At 34.9% G+C, this 16,042-nt stretch overlaps 1 protein-coding gene across 13 annotated transcripts in view; it reads right to left on the bottom strand.

Moving 5' to 3' along the window:
- Positions 1-16,042, bottom strand: part of smash (smallish) — a 483,421-nt gene that overhangs the window by 174,892 nt on the left and 292,487 nt on the right. The window contains exon 3 of one of the 13 annotated variants that reach the window (XM_067791845.1): positions 14,683-14,774. The exons of the other annotated variants lie outside the window; for them this stretch is intronic. The gene's annotated coding sequence lies outside the window, so the exon portion shown is untranslated. The remainder of the gene's footprint in view (positions 1-14,682; positions 14,775-16,042) is intronic. 13 annotated transcript variants of the gene reach the window in all.

Consider the following 16,042-nt stretch of genomic DNA (forward strand, 5'->3'; position numbering starts at 1 on the left):
AAAAGTTTACCTTTTCTTACAGTTTTCAATTATGTTGTGATATTTACATACACCCGCATATGGCTACAAGATAATCATAAACTACAAATATACTTGTTTATAGATGGCAACCAAGCAGACGATACAAAAGTTCTAGAAGGCGAAACGTCTAGACCTTAGGAGAAATATGTGAAAGAAGCAACGGAGAGTATAAAAGCAGCGCAAGCTGAGTAATCAGTGGTCAGTTTGATTTAAACACGCAATTAATTGTGAAGTTTAAGTGTTATTGTGAAGTACTCTCAAAGTAGTTTAATAAAGACCATTTTGCATTACTGAATATTGGAGTTATTTCTTCAACAGTTTAGCGATTCGAACGCTAGCAGAAGATTTAAAATAAGTGGAATTTCCCAAAACGCGTTATAACATGCATGTAAATGCAACAACCATGATTTGAGCCAGATAAATCCAGATACAAGTGTGGTTCAATTTGTGAGCCAGATGAATAATGCTGCCTTTAATAAACCTACATTTTGAAAAATAGATATCGCTGCTTGGGCTTTAGCCGTATGTGTTGAATGAAACACAACGGCGACGTCTGCCTATCACAACTCACGGTTACAAAAATATCACGACCTTTGCTTTCCAAGTCTCCCAATGATCCAGAGCACTCCCATAAGAATTGAGCGGGATACGGAGCTAGAAAACTTACTTACTTGACTGCTAATGAGTACTGAGGTTTTTGTTCCTCACCTGTACGAAAAATTTAATAAGGCACACCATAATTCTAAAAATAATAAATATAGTTTAAAAAAATTAAAAAACACGCAAATATGGTGATATGCAAACAAGCCCCCAAAAAAAAAAAACATTTACGAAAACGTCGAACTTTTTTTAAGAGTTTTCTGAATTTTTTTGAGTATGAAATTTTGGACCCCATTAATTATAGTCTAACATAGTAGAAGTTATAGGTCTCTCGAAATGCGCATTAATTTTTGATAACTTTTTTTTTAATTTTTCTCTGCCTCTCATTCGAAAGGCGGAAAGCTTTACTGTTTTTATGGATGAAAATCTGAAACACACTTCAGAGAAAAATCTTCAATAATCAATGCTATTGTCTAAAAAATTCAAAAAAAAATTTACTCATTTACAATTTTGAATCCATAAGATTTGAAGAATTTTTAAGGCCTTCAATGTCATTTCGAGGTGTTAAAATTGTCCAAATGTAAATTGCAAATAAAAATGTACTTTGCACTTAACTAAAAATCATTCGAAATGGTTAGACGTTTGATAAATGTTGGTAAGTAAATAAACAAGCTGGCAAACAAATCAAAGAATGTCAAAATAGCAACAAGTTGACTGAATACTGAAGGTTGCCACAAGTCATCAAAATCCTATTAAAATTGACCAAACTTTCAAAACCACCAAAGCCAAAACCATGTTTTGAATTTAGTAGCCAAAAATAAATGAGGCCTTTTAATAAAATCGAACGTGAGCTGCGAGTTTCTCAGCACACAAAAAGTAATTAATTTGAAAAAATATTAATAAAAACAAGTAAGAAAGTCTAAGTTCGGGTGAAACCCAACATTACATACTCAGTTGAGAGCTATGGTGACAACATAAGGGAAAATAAATAAATAAGTATTTTATGAGGGAGTGGGTCATATTTCTATAGGTGGATTCCTTCTCGAGATATCGTCATAAGGGTGGACCAAGGATGACTCTAGAATTTGTTTGTATTAATGAGGGTTTTAAATGGGAGTGGTGGCAGTTGTATAAGTGAAGGCGTTTTCCAGATATCGACCAAAATGTGGACCACGGTGACCCAGAACATCATCTGTTGGATACTGTTAATTTATTTATATATTTAATACCACGAACAGTATTCCTGGTGTGACACCCATTTTACAAAGTTTATTTCTAAAGTTATATTTTGCGTCAATAAACCAATCCAATTACCACGTTTCATCCCTTTTTCGTATTTGGTATAAGAATTATGGCATTTTTTTCATTTTTCCAAATTTTCGATATCGAAAAAGTGGGCGTGGTCATAGCCGGATCTCGGCCATTTTTTATACCAATTCAAAGTGAGTTCGGATAAGTTCGTGAACTGAGTTTAGTAAAGATATATCGATTTTTGCTCAAGTTATCGTGTTAACGGCCGAGCGGAAGGACAGACGGTCGACTGTGTATAAAAACTGGGCATGGCTTCAACCGATTTCGCCCTTTTTCACAGAAATAAGTTATCGTCCTAGAATCTAAGCCCCTACCAAATTTCAAAAGGATTGGTAAATTTTTGTTAGACTTATGGCATTAAAAGTATCCTAGACAAATTAAATAAAAGGGGCGGAGCCCCGCCCATTTTGAAATTTTCTTTTATTTTTGTATTTTGTTGCACCATATCATTACAGGAGTTGAATGTTGACATAAATTACTTATATACTGTAAAGATATTAAATTTTTTGTTAAAATTTTACTTTAAAATTTTTTTTTTTTAAAAGTGCGCGTGGTCGTTCGCCGATTTTGCTAATTTTTATTAAGCATACATATAGTAATAGGAGTAACGTTCCTACCAAATTTCATCATGATATCTTCAACGACTGCCAAATTACAGCTTGCAAAAGTTTTAAATTACCATCTTTTAAAAGTGGGCGGTGCCACGCCCATTGTCCAAAATTTTACTAATTTTCTATTCTGAGTCATAAGTTCAACTCACCTACCAAGTTCCATCGCTTTATCCGTCTTTGGTAATGAATTATCGCACTTTTTCGGTTTTTCGAAATTTTCGATATCGAAAAAGTGGGCGTGGTTATAGTCCGATATCGTTCATTTTAAATAGCGATCTGAGATGAGTGCTCCCTACCTACATACCAAATTTCATCAAGTTACCTCAAAATTTACTCAAGTTATCGTGTTAACGGACGGACGGCCATGGCTCAATCAAATTTTTTTCGAGGCTGCGCAATAATACATATACATATGTTTCTATTTTGAACTCATTTTCGTTCAAAAGAAGCAAAAAAGGATACAGGGGCTACCATTAATGAATTTGAGTGGGCAAAAATGCTGTTTAACAGTTGTAGCTATGAAAAAAAATGATTATGTCAAATTTCGTTCTGATTCGAAAATTTTTGTTCGACTTATGGCATTAAAAATATGTTGGAAAGAGTAACAAAAAAAGGGCCGGGTTACGCCCATTTTCAAAATTTGTTTAAGTTTTGTTCTTAGCTCAACAATATCACTTCTGAGGTAGAATATCGGTCAAATGTAGTTAAATGCCATGAGTTATTGCAAATCTTTGTTAAGGTTAGACCTTTAGGAAAAGTGGGCGGTCACCCTCAACGAATTTTCATTATCTTCACTCAGACTATATAATTCGGTAAATATAGTGTCTCTGTCTAATTTAAATGTAATATCTTTAAGGGCTTTTTCGGTTTTTCGAAATTTTCGATATCGAAAAAGTGGGCGTGGTTATAGTCCGATATCGTTCATTTTAAATAGCGATCTGAGATGAGTGCTCCCTACCTACATACCAAATTTCATCAAGTTACCTCAAAATTTACTCAAGTTATCGTGTTAACGGACGGACGGCCATGGCTCAATCAAATTTTTTTCGATCCTGATGATTTTGATATATGGAAGTCTATATCTATCTCGATTCCTTTATACCTGTACAACCAACCGTTATCCAATCAAAGTTAATATACTCTGTGAGCTCTGCTCAACTGAGTATAAAAACAACTAAGAAGGTCTAAGTTCGGTTGAAAGCGAAAATTAAATACCCAGCTGTGCATCTGATATGTTGTTGTTTGCTTTGTGTGGTTAATAGTGTTATAAGGCTGCGCAATAATACATATACATATGTTTCTATTTTGAACTCATTTTCGTTCAAAAGAAGCAAAAAAGGATACAGGGGCTACCATTAATGAATTTGAATGGGCAAAAATGCTGTTTAACAGTTGTAGCTATGAAAAAAAATGATTATGTCAAATTTCGTTCTGATTCGAAAATTTTTGTTCGACTTATGGCATTAAAAATATGTTGGAAAGAGTAACAAAAAAAGGGCCGGGTTACGCCCATTTTCAAAATTTGTTTAAGTTTTGTTCTTAGCTCAACAATATCACTTCTGAGGTAGAATATCGGTCAAATGTAGTTAAATGCCATGAGTTATTGCAAATCTTTGTTAAGGTTAGACCTTTAGGAAAAGTGGGCGGTCACCCTCAACGAATTTTCATTATCTTCACTCAGACTATATAATTCGGTAAATATAGTGTCTCTGTCTAATTTAAATGTAATATCTTTAAGGGCTTTTGATTTAGGGCTTCTTAAACTTCCAAATTTTGTTTTTTAAAATTTTTGGAATTTATATTATGCGTCATAAAATCAACTCGCTTACCAAATTTCATTAGCTTAGCGGTATTCGATTTGAATTATCTCATCTTTCCATTTTTTCAAAATTTTCGATATCGAAAAAGTGGGCGTGGTTATCATCCGATTTCGCTCATTTTCAATGCCGGGTTTAGTGAAGATAACTCAATATTTGCTCAAGTTATCGAGTGAACGGACGAACTAACAGACGGACGGACATGGCTTAATACAATTTTTTTCGATACTGATTATTTTAATATTTATCTCGATTCCTTTATACCTGTACAACCAACCAAGCGGTTACGCAACCAAATTGAGTTGGCTTATTGTACGTTCACACTTGAATTTAAATATGCAAATGCGTACACTTGATCTCCACTATGACCTTTGCAAATATTTTGAAGTTTGTTTATTTATAAATTTTTTTTTTTTATTTGACTTAGTATTAAGTTGTGTGAAAGCAGTTGCTATGCTCTCAGTTCATTCGCAAACTGAGGATTTAGTGAAGATATCTCAATATTTGCTCAAATTATCGAGTGAACGGACGAACTAACTGACGGACGGGCATGGCTTAATAAAATTTTTTTTCGATACTGAATATTTTAATATTTATCTCGATTCTTTTATACCTGTACAACCAACCGTTATCCAATCAAAGTTGTAATACTGGGGCGAATGTTGACATCACTAGGCTGTTAGTAAATAATCAGCAACAACAAATTTAGTAAGCGGCCAAACTTATGCATATGCTCACACATAACCAGCAGCTCGAAGTGAAGATATCTCACACACACACATGAAGTTATCAGCCGAAGTTGTTACTCACACATACACATGTATATAGCTCAATTACCAAGCAGGAGATACAACAGTTCTAGAAGGTGAAACATCTAGACCTTTGGAGAAATATGCGTACGAGGCAGCAGAGAGTATAAAAGCAGTGCAAGCTGAGTAATAACTAATCACTTTTGATTTAAACACGCTATAGGTTGTGAAGTACTACTCCCAAAGTAATCTAAATAAAGACCAGTTTGCAATACTGAATATTGGAGTGATTTATTCAACAGTGTAGCGATTCGAACGTTAGCAGAAGGTGCATAAATATCAGAAATCCCCAGAATTTGTTACAATAACATGTGTACAAGTGCAGCTGGGTATATTAGTCAAGCGGTTATGCAACCAAATTGAGTTGGCTTATTGTACTACGTTCACACTTGAATTTGAATATGCAAATGCGTACACTTGATCTCCACAATGACCTTTGCAAATATTTTGAAGTTTGTTTATTTATTTTTTTTTTTTATTTGACTTAGTATTAAGTTGTGTGAAACTAGTTGCTATGCTCTCAGTTCATGGGCAACTGAGGATTAGCATATGTGATACGTACGGTTGGTTGTAGTGGCTCAAATTTGAGTAATCTTTTTCGTGAAACTTTTTGTCACCTCATAGAGATTTTGGTAAATATTATTGATTAATTGGATTTCATATATTGGTATTTTACACAAAATCTTAATATGCGCCAAGTTTTAGTTTAATAATAATTTAACTTGGATTTATCACCAACAAAAAGCAGCTGCGCGTTGACATCCAATCCCAGCTCTGACGTCTGCATTCACTTCATCCGAACATTGTGAGATATCCTTAAGTAGCGTACGCTATTGAACTAGCGTGGATAAAAGAAGATCTCAGTAAACTATCTTTGACTTTTTTTAGATTCCTGAAGTTCACAGAATAAGTTCATCAGGCGTCGGCGCAGTTGGTTGTGTTTCATTTGGAGTAATCCCCATTAAGCATACGTATCAATGAATAGCAGGAAAAATGCTTCATTTGAGAATATGTTTCAGAATCACACCAACTTCAACACGATAGATGAACTCCCAACTATAAAAACTGTACAAAAATCTTCCTGTTTGATATTGAGGTTAAGTAACGCCCTATTTGAGAGTTTTGCCTCAATATATACCAAATTTATAATAAATCTTGCTCTTAGTCTTCATTTTCTTCTGCTTCCTTTCTTTCTTGCCCTGCTCCTACTCTTCTTCTCCTTCTCCTTTTCATTGTCTTTCTAGTTCTCTTTCTCTTTCTACTACTAAATCTACTTTTACTTCTATGTCACCTTCTCTTGTCGTTGTTTATCTACTTTTCCTTCTCCTCATCCATCTCCTTTTCTTATTCCTAACTACTTTTTTTCCTTCTCTCTCTCCCCCTTTTTTCTCCTTCTCATTTTACTCCTTCTTTCAAGTTACCTTCGTATTCTTCTTCTTCTAGTTTCTCTTCTCCATCTCGCTCTTCCTTTCCTTCTCGCTCCTACTTTCCATCTTCTCTTTTGTCCTCATTCTCACACACGTCTGCTCTCTATTTCCGTCTCACTAAAGAGGTCAAATACAACAGTGCCAGTGTACCGGACGTCAATGAAGGGCAACCCATGACAAACTTTGCCTCTATCATAGCCTACATTCCTTCATCCTAGATAAAAAATGAGAAATTTACCATACTCACCGCAACGATTATCGGCTTATAGAAGAACCAAGCTCCAACTAAGAGCCCTGATTAAGTACGTTTCTGCACGATGTTTTATCTCATACAAATCTGAGACCAAACTAAAACCTCCTACAACAAACACAACAACAGTGGCTAACCTTTCGAAAGAGCCGGAGAGGATTTTTCACTTGCGGAACACTAAAGGATCAGTTGGCACGACTTGCAGTAGGGGATTTTATGCAACTCTTTAGCAATAGGATGTCTGAAACTTTGGAAAATGGCTGCAAGGATAAAACCGGCAGTAACAACCCAACAGGTACTATCTCTTTTTGTAGTTTACTCTGATGTCTTATTGTGAGAAAATTTAGTATCACTAGGTCGGTGTTATAAGGAAGTCGCTGTCAGGATTGTCCGAACCTATGCTACATAGTTTCACGTATCTGCGATAGTCTTAAATTTTACCTTTAATTGCTCTTTTATATCTATCCGCACTACTGACGATCAGTAATTACAGGATTTATCTCGGGTTTCTATTTCGATTACGATCGAGATCGTTTATGTCCAAAATGACGGTAGGATCAAAATTGTCGACAACCTTTGTTAGCGTGATTAGTGCTTTCCACCTTACCGACTTTACCCATGGAGCTGTCAGAGTTAGTAATGCAGATTAAGTAAACAAAAATTATATTTCTGAAGGAGAATCTCGCAATGGTCTCTTCTAGCTTCTTGCAGGTTTAGATCTACGGCTCATCCAACTTTCACAGAAACTAAGCCTCAACGACTCTAAAATCTTACCCTGCGTCAGACTAAATACGCTAAAAATTACTCCATGGATTACTCTTCTATACTCAGATCCTAGAGGTATATAAAAAGAGCATCTTTTCCGAACGAAGCTCATTCTTTATGAAAAAAAGCAAAGAGGATTTACCAGAAAAGTTCGGCGAAGGACTGCAGTTTTTAAGTGTTAGACAAAGTATTACCGAATATGGATGAAAATATCATTCCTTCTTACAGAATCCCGGAGAGGATGAAATTTAAAAAGACTGACTTTTTTACTAAATTCTGTCGTGCGAGACTAAACCAACTCCAAAACGGATTTGATATTTATTTTAAGATGTCCAAACTAAAATGTCAGACAAAGTTAATTCTGACCGAGTTTCTCAATAATATTCTCATTGTTCACATTATTTTATTTATGTGCTTTGAAAGCAGCCGCGAAGAACACGGAATATATTAGACCAACAACTGGCACACTCCAAAACTCCTGAAGTTTTTCGCAACTGAAAGAATCACTACATCTATGGTGGCTAATATTGGTTTGCTTGACATTCTTACGGTCTTTGCTAGCCCGATATTGCATCAATCTAACGCCCCATTTTAATTCTCAAGAGTTGTAATGATCTGCTTAGTAATCAGAGACTTTGACCGTTTTTAGTGAATATGCGGGAAGGTCATCAGTTTCAGAGTCCACTTGCTCATGTCCCCTTAATCGCATCGTGCTGAACTTGTATTTTGTTTTTGCGACTACGAGGGATAGTCAATGAGGAAAGAGATTTCGATGATGCTTATAGTAGGAATCAAAGAGTTTGGGAGTCACTTCCATTGAGATACTAGATCAGAGCGTAGAAAAATATTCGATGCCCAAGTAGATTCAGAGAAAATACTTTAGAGACTAAAGTGGCAAACCCAATAAGAAAGAACTTCCGCGATGACCTTATTACAAAATTGTACAAAAAATTTGCCCAAATCCCAAAATAAAGCTACAAATCTTCCAAAACTCAAAGCAGTAGTTAAGTATGCTTGAGAATTCAGAATGGATACTAGAAACTGTTTTGGATGCTAAATATAGTAGAGCCATAACAATTACGTTTTAATAGCAGAAAACAGGTTAGAAATAAACCAGCTAGAAAGGGTAAACACAACAACTATGAATAAATTTCAAGCATCAAGATTAACCGCAACGAAGCGGACAAGTAGCTGCTGGGCTGATGATGATGGCTGACGTTAAACGTGTAAGTCGGTCAGTTGGTTGAATTTATGACTGGCATTGCTGTGAATTAACTGGAATCGAAAGCGGCTTAGAATTTTTAAATGGAATGCCTAAAGAGGTGCTATTACTTAGAATGGGGAATGTAAACATCGTCTTACAAACATAAATATGTATCTACCAAGATATGAATGCAGTGAGAAGAGAGTGCGTTAAAGAAATAGTAAATATTTGAAATGAGCAATGAAATGGATAAAAATGAAAGAAAGATATTGGTGATGACATGATATGAGGTAGTGATCTTTGTTTTTGTTTGGTTTTTGTATTTCTTTTAGAATTGGATAAAGAAAGTGAGTCAGTGAGTACTCGTAGAAGAGACGAAATCTACGAGTACTCCAGTTCTTAAAGTAAAATGCCCAGAACTCGCAGAAGGGAAGGCACTCTCCCTAGGGAAACGCGTGTCACTCTAGCTCAACTTCGATCTGGATACTGTAACAAGTTAAACTCTTACCTATCCAGAATCAACCCCGACATACAAAATGTTTGTCCTGTGTGCAATATGTCCCCACATGACACCAACCATCTCTTCTATTGCAATGTGGAACCAACGCCTCTAAAACACCTCTCACTATGGTCCAACCCTGTTGAAACGACAAGTTTCCTTGGACCCCCGTTAGAGGAAATTGATGACAATTTGTGATCGGGCGCACCTATTGTATGGGGCGAAGCACTGCTACAACAACAACAACGAAATTCACGACTGATTTAGAGTGCAAAGCATGCCGCGACCTCCATTATCGCAGACAGGTCAAACCAGGCTTAACATCGTACGTATGGAACGACCTGACCGGAGAAGAGTAAGCAACTCATTTGGGTTTTTAGAAACAACTGTTACTGCTGAGTCGCAGTGATTTTTATCGCAGACAGGTCAAACCAGGTTTAATATCTTGCATATGGAACGACCTGGCCAGAGAAAAGTAAGCAATTTCCTTGATTTTTTATGAATAACTATTACTTCTGAGTCGCAAGGATTTTTGTACGTGACCGCGACTAAACAGTGATAAAAAAGCAATAACACCTGAATCACAGTTCACAGTCATGCGTTCCAATAATCGTAGACATAATCACATCTCTCGTCATAGCAGAAAAAATCGCTGCGAGAAAATACATCAATGAATCCGTGATTTGTCCTGCAATCCATTTATAAAAGTCGCAGTTAGCTACAATCGGCAACCTTAGCATAGCCACCTATGCTTTCTTTATCACAGGCAGACCAAACTACGCTTAATGTCTTGCACATGGAACGACCTGACCAGAGAAGAGTAAGCAGTTCCCTTGATTTTTATAGGAACACCGTGATTTCTAACTGTTACTTCTGAGTCGCAGTGACTTTTATAGGTGATCGCGACTAAACAGTGATAGAAAAGAAATAACACCTAAATCGCAGTTCGTAGTCACGCATACCAATAGTTGCAGACACAGTCACAGCAGAAAAAATTGCTACGACAAAATGCATCAATGAATCCGTGATTTGTCTTGTAATCCACTAATAAAAGTCGCAGTAAGCTACAATCGGTAACGTTAGCATAGCTCTCTATGTAGTAGTATATGGCGCAGTCGCTGCTTAGTATTTCTTCTACTGTTTCCTTGTCTCAATACAGTTCTATCTAAATAGTTCATATTGTAACGAATCTAGGGAAATTCCTCTTATTCCAAACCTTCTGCTTGTCTCGTTCGAAGCGCTAAACTGTTGAATAAATAACTCCGATATTCAATAATGCAAAATGGGCTTTACTATACTACTTTGAGAGTACTTCACAATAACACTTATACTTCACAACCAATAGCATACTTAAATCAAACTAATTCCTGACTACTCAGCTTGCGCTGTTTTATACTCTCCATTGCTTCATTCGCATATTTCTACTAAGGTCTAGTAATTTCTCGAACTTCATGCTTGATTACCAGCCATATACAAGTATACTTGTAGTTTGTAACCATATGCGTGTGTATATGTGAGTACTATTACGGCCGATGATTACATGTGTTTGTGCGTATCTCTCCGTTGCCTTGTACGTATGTGAGTAAATGATGATTGATTTTTTTGCGTACATAGTAGTAGCAGCTTTCTTTATTGTTGTTGTGCCTTTATTTAATAATCTTAGTGATGATAGTATCACTTAGTGATGATAATATTCGTCACAATATTATTTACTAATATTTGCTATGATGAGAGCTGTGATTGGGTATGTGAATGCCATCGTATAGGTATGTATATTTTTTTTACATTTGATGAATTTCATATCAAAGGCTGAAAAAAACGTACATTTTGAACCCGACCCCCTCAGAATTTGATGAAATTTTGCATGGGGTTACATCTTACCCACCCAAACACAACCTCATTTTTAGAAATTGCATTTTCGAAAATTTTGGGCGTGGCAAGATATCGAAATATCCGAAAATATTAGAAAAATGACGATTATAGGTATTTTAAAGTGTGATTACTACGGAATGGCTTTACCGATTTCAAAGATCTTCATACCATTAGAAAGGTATTGAAATAAGCTTTCAAAAAAATTAACTGTACTTTAGTACACTAAAAAAATTTTTTTTTTTTTTAAATAAAATTTAAAACTGAAAAAACACTTCAAAGACCAAGCAATTTTGAAAAATAAAATTTTATTTTAGAAAGGTCGATTTAATATAAAAACTAGAATGGTGTTTTTTTCTTTTAAAACAATTTATAAGTAAAACCATCTCTTGTTAACTTTTTTTTATTTTGCTATTATTGTGTGACAAAAATGGTACCTAGCTATACTTTGGAAGTTATACAGATACAGATACTATGTCTAAGTATTCTAATAGATTCGAACAAGAATCGTATTATCAAATTTTTGACACGCACAATAAATAGACATACACCTGATAAAGTTAATTTTTTATTTTTATTTATTTAGATTTAATATACAACTTTGCGCAGCTCATACTGCTGAGTTTCGGAATATTTGCTTACTTACTAGTTTGTTCAGGTAAACTACGCCTGTCCATGCTAGAGCGTTTGACGTCCGAAAACTTTGCTTTATTTTTTTGTATATCTTTGCTAATTTTTATCAATTCGTAAGATAAATCATGCCCAAAAATGTCTTTAATTTCCTTAGATGTCATGGTGTTTGGTAATAGAGATAATATTTTTTGCTTATCCAAATTATTTGAGCAGTTTTCTATTTGATATTTCATGTTCTCCAAAATTTGTTCGTAGTAAGCTTTGATCTTCTTTAGGTCTTCTGATAAAGTTGACAGTGAACCACCTCCAAGTGAATCCGAAATACTTTACGCAATTTGCTGTTTTTTTTTGCAGTATGAATTCCTTTCTAAATATTTTCGCTTCATTGGCGATGGATGGCTTCCAAGATGAGGAATAACATGCTTATTTATATTGTCGACGAGTTCGTTGCGTTCGAATGATTTAGCATAGCTGCTGCATGTTGGAACTTCCTTATATTCTTGATACAATTCACCGCTAGTCAAGATTTCTTGTGCCTCTTCACTTTCCGTTTCAGTATAACGCTGATTATCAGCAATCTTGATAGCATCCTTAAGTTTAAAGCGACAACTTTCGCAAATACGGCAACGATGAATGTCGGAGACTGCTCAGATATCAGCGCTGCTTCGTTTAAGCTAATGTTTCGAAGTTGAGAGGAACATTTTCTGGATAGCTGCACACATCTGTATTTATTAGTTGATTCCATATTCAATGCCTAGTTTCGTTCTGGTCTGTGTCTATCCGTTGTGTTGTTTTTTATAGTCCATGGGTGCTGTGGCAGGTAATGTCAATCTATGTGTCCGTGGTAGGTAACGTTAATATGCGTGTGTGTGTGCGTGGTATTGATACGTCCGAATTGTTACCTTTTCCAAGGGTTGTTTTTGTAGGTATCTAGACATACCGCTTGTTAGCTAAGCGGTAGGTTGAGGTAGATAGAAATCGGTGATTTTTGCCGTTTGGTAAATTTTTCGTTTTTGCTTGTTCATTGTTACGTGTTTGGTTGCTGTACCCTCGGGCTTGTGCTGTTTTTTGTAAACTAGTTTTAAGGGTTCAAATATTTCGTCAGAGATAGTGTTGGTTTGTTCGTTTATTATCCTGCCGCCAAATGTTTTTAACTTGTATATCTCCATGTTCTCAAGTACATTGAGCCGCCGATCTTTTCCTTGTACGTGAAGTATTCGAGCCGTTGTTTTGATGTTAGCTGGGGTGCACCCCACTGGAATAAAAATTGTTTACAGTGTATTTTTTCAAAGGTGATTTTAATACCTTTCTAACGGTATAAAAAATTTTCAAATTGGTTGATTAGTTTACGCGTGATATCCAAATATGAGAAAGTAACCAAGAGATTCATTTACTTAAAAAATTACAAAAAGAAAAAAAACACCCTTCTAGTTTTCAGATATGTTATATATATTAAATCTACCTTTCTAAAAAAAAATTTTTTTTTTTAATCGCTTGGTCTTTGAAGTGTTTTCCCAGTTTAAAAAAAAAATTTAGAAAAAAATTAAAATTTTTTTTTCTTTCAGTGTAATATAGAATCTTTACAGTATATGTTTTCAAAGGTGATTTTAATACCTATCTAACGGTATAAAAATTTTTCAAATTGGTTGATTAATTTACGCGTGATATCCAAATATGAGAAAGTAACCAAGAGATGCATTTACTTAAAAAAATTACAAAAAAAAAAAAACCCCGTTTTAGTTTTCAGATATGTTATATATATTAAATAGACCTTTCTTTGAAGTGTTTTTTCAGTTTTAAATTTTATTTAAAAAAAATTTTTTTTCAGTGTACTAAAAATTTTTACAGTGTATTTTTTGAAAGCTTATTTCAATACCTTTCTAATGGTAAGAAGATCTTTGAAATCGGTAAAGCCGTTCCGTAGTAATCACACTTTAAAAGTACCTATTATCGTCATTTTTCTAATATTTTCGGGCGTGGCACCACAATTTTTCGAAAATGCAATTTTATTTTTTTTTATTTTTTTATTTTTAAAAATGAGGTTGTGTTTGGGTGGGTAAGAAGTAACCCCATGCAAAATTTCATCAAATTCTGAGGGGGTCGGGTTCAACGCATATTGGATTTGATATGAAATTCATCATTTTTGTCTTAAAAATCTTAAAATAAAAATTATTTGGACTTCCAAAAACTGCATTAGAAACTTCCACACTTATGAAGTGGAAGTAATTTATTCATGAGTTTAAGACATAATGTAACAACAACTGTTAGCCATCAAATTATAAAAAACTTAACAGTGAACTACTAACTGTTAATCATTTCAAAAGCTCTTTACTTACAATTTTCTTTTAACAAAAAGTTGTTAATAAATTCCTGCGAAAATCACAATTTCCTGTACGCATCTTTCTTGCTTATCTAATCTACTTGTACTATGGGATAATATAATGAAAATAAATTCGTAGAATTTAGACCAAACACACAAGCACTTAAGAGCTCAATTGAATTGCTTAAGCACGCCCAGCATATGCTCAAGTGTTGTAAAATGTCAATGCATTGACTTAAGCTTGGCTAAGCTGTCAATATATAAAAGAGGCATACGATAGAAATATATATCTATATGCATGCTAGATATCTTGTGGAGAGCAGAGAACCCCTCACACCTCGCTTACAAAACAAATATGTACACAAGTACTTAAGTGTTACTGTTAAAGCGAAAAAAAAAAAATGGCAAGAAAAGCTCACTATTAACAATAATTGTAAGTAAACAGCAAACTAAAGTTGCTGACCTCGAGTTGATTTCGCTCTCGGTACGAGTGTATAACAAAAATAATAAAAAAAATTTAAATAACAAATACAAAATGTGGCTTGCAAACGGCTGTGACGCTTCAACACCCATAAAATAGAGGTTTTACTAGTTTATTGTGAACTTTTTAAATCGAATCACATTGGTTGATGGCTCACCTGCAACGATAAGAAGACAAAACAAGACATTATTACGTTGTGTTAGATAAAAAATAATTTAAGCGTTTTTAATGCTAAATTTAATTTGACATATAAGATGCAAAAAAATATATATACTTTTCCGACGAATATTAGCAACACTAAGGGATACTATCATCTCTAAGCCAATACTAAGCAGTGACTTGTATGCACATCAATAAATCAATCATTATGTCTATACATATGTCCACACAAGCAGCGGAGAGCAACGCACAAATACATGCATGTATCTGAGATACTCCCAAAAGTAGGCAATAATTTGTGCAAGTATCACTCACATATACACGCGCATATGAGAAGCTATAAACGTAGTTATAGCTGGTAATTTTATAGCTCGTAACTAACTAGTAAATTCTAGAAATAGAAAACCCTAGAAATATGCAACGAGGAAGCCAAACAGTATAAAAGCAGCAACAGTTGAAGCACGACCAATCATTTTGATTTAAGCAAGCTATCAGTTGCGAAGTATAAGTGTTATTTTCAAGTAGTCTAATAAAGACCATTTTTGCATTAATCAATACTGGAGTTATTTATTCAACAGTTTAGTGATTCGAACGTTAGCAGAAGATTTGGAATAAGCGGAATTGCACTAAATTCGTTACACTATTATAATTGTCTAACTTCGATTACAAGAACAAAACAAAGCATCATTAAGGTATTAGCCCGACCATCTTGGGAACTATTAACAGGACCAAATTGAACCATCTAGACCTCGCCTGCTAAATATATGTATGATACATTCATATTTGTAACAGAATTCCGCGCGCATAGGAGAGGTTGATAATTGGATTGCAGAAGCTCTGATGCCATCAAGCTTTGTACTGCGCTTATCAAACCCAAAAATCCCGTAAGCTAGTCTTTGAAGGTGGTATACGATTTGGGGAACATAGTACATGGTAGAGTTCAGTATAGGAATGAAAACGAATCGCAAATTCAGGCAAAGCAAGGCAAAGAAAGAAAAAGTAATGAAAGAAAAGAACGGAACGGAAAGGAAAAAAGAAAAGAGGAGGGGAAAGGAAAGCTTAGAAGCCTAAACCAAAGCCGGCAGCGAAGCCGGATGGCGTGCTATCAACTTGTTATCGAAGTAGTAAATGGTTTTTATCGATTAGTTGTCGGTTTGTTATCGGCGGGCTATAGGCGTGTTATCTATTTCTTCTCGACTGTTATTGATTTTTTATAGGTGTTTTATAGACGAGGCATACACGAGTTATCGATTTGTTTAAGATGTG

The sequence above is a fragment of the Eurosta solidaginis genome, chromosome 1 (assembly GCF_040869045.1).
Source record: "Eurosta solidaginis isolate ZX-2024a chromosome 1, ASM4086904v1, whole genome shotgun sequence".
Classification (NCBI taxonomy): domain Eukaryota; kingdom Metazoa; phylum Arthropoda; class Insecta; order Diptera; family Tephritidae; genus Eurosta; species Eurosta solidaginis.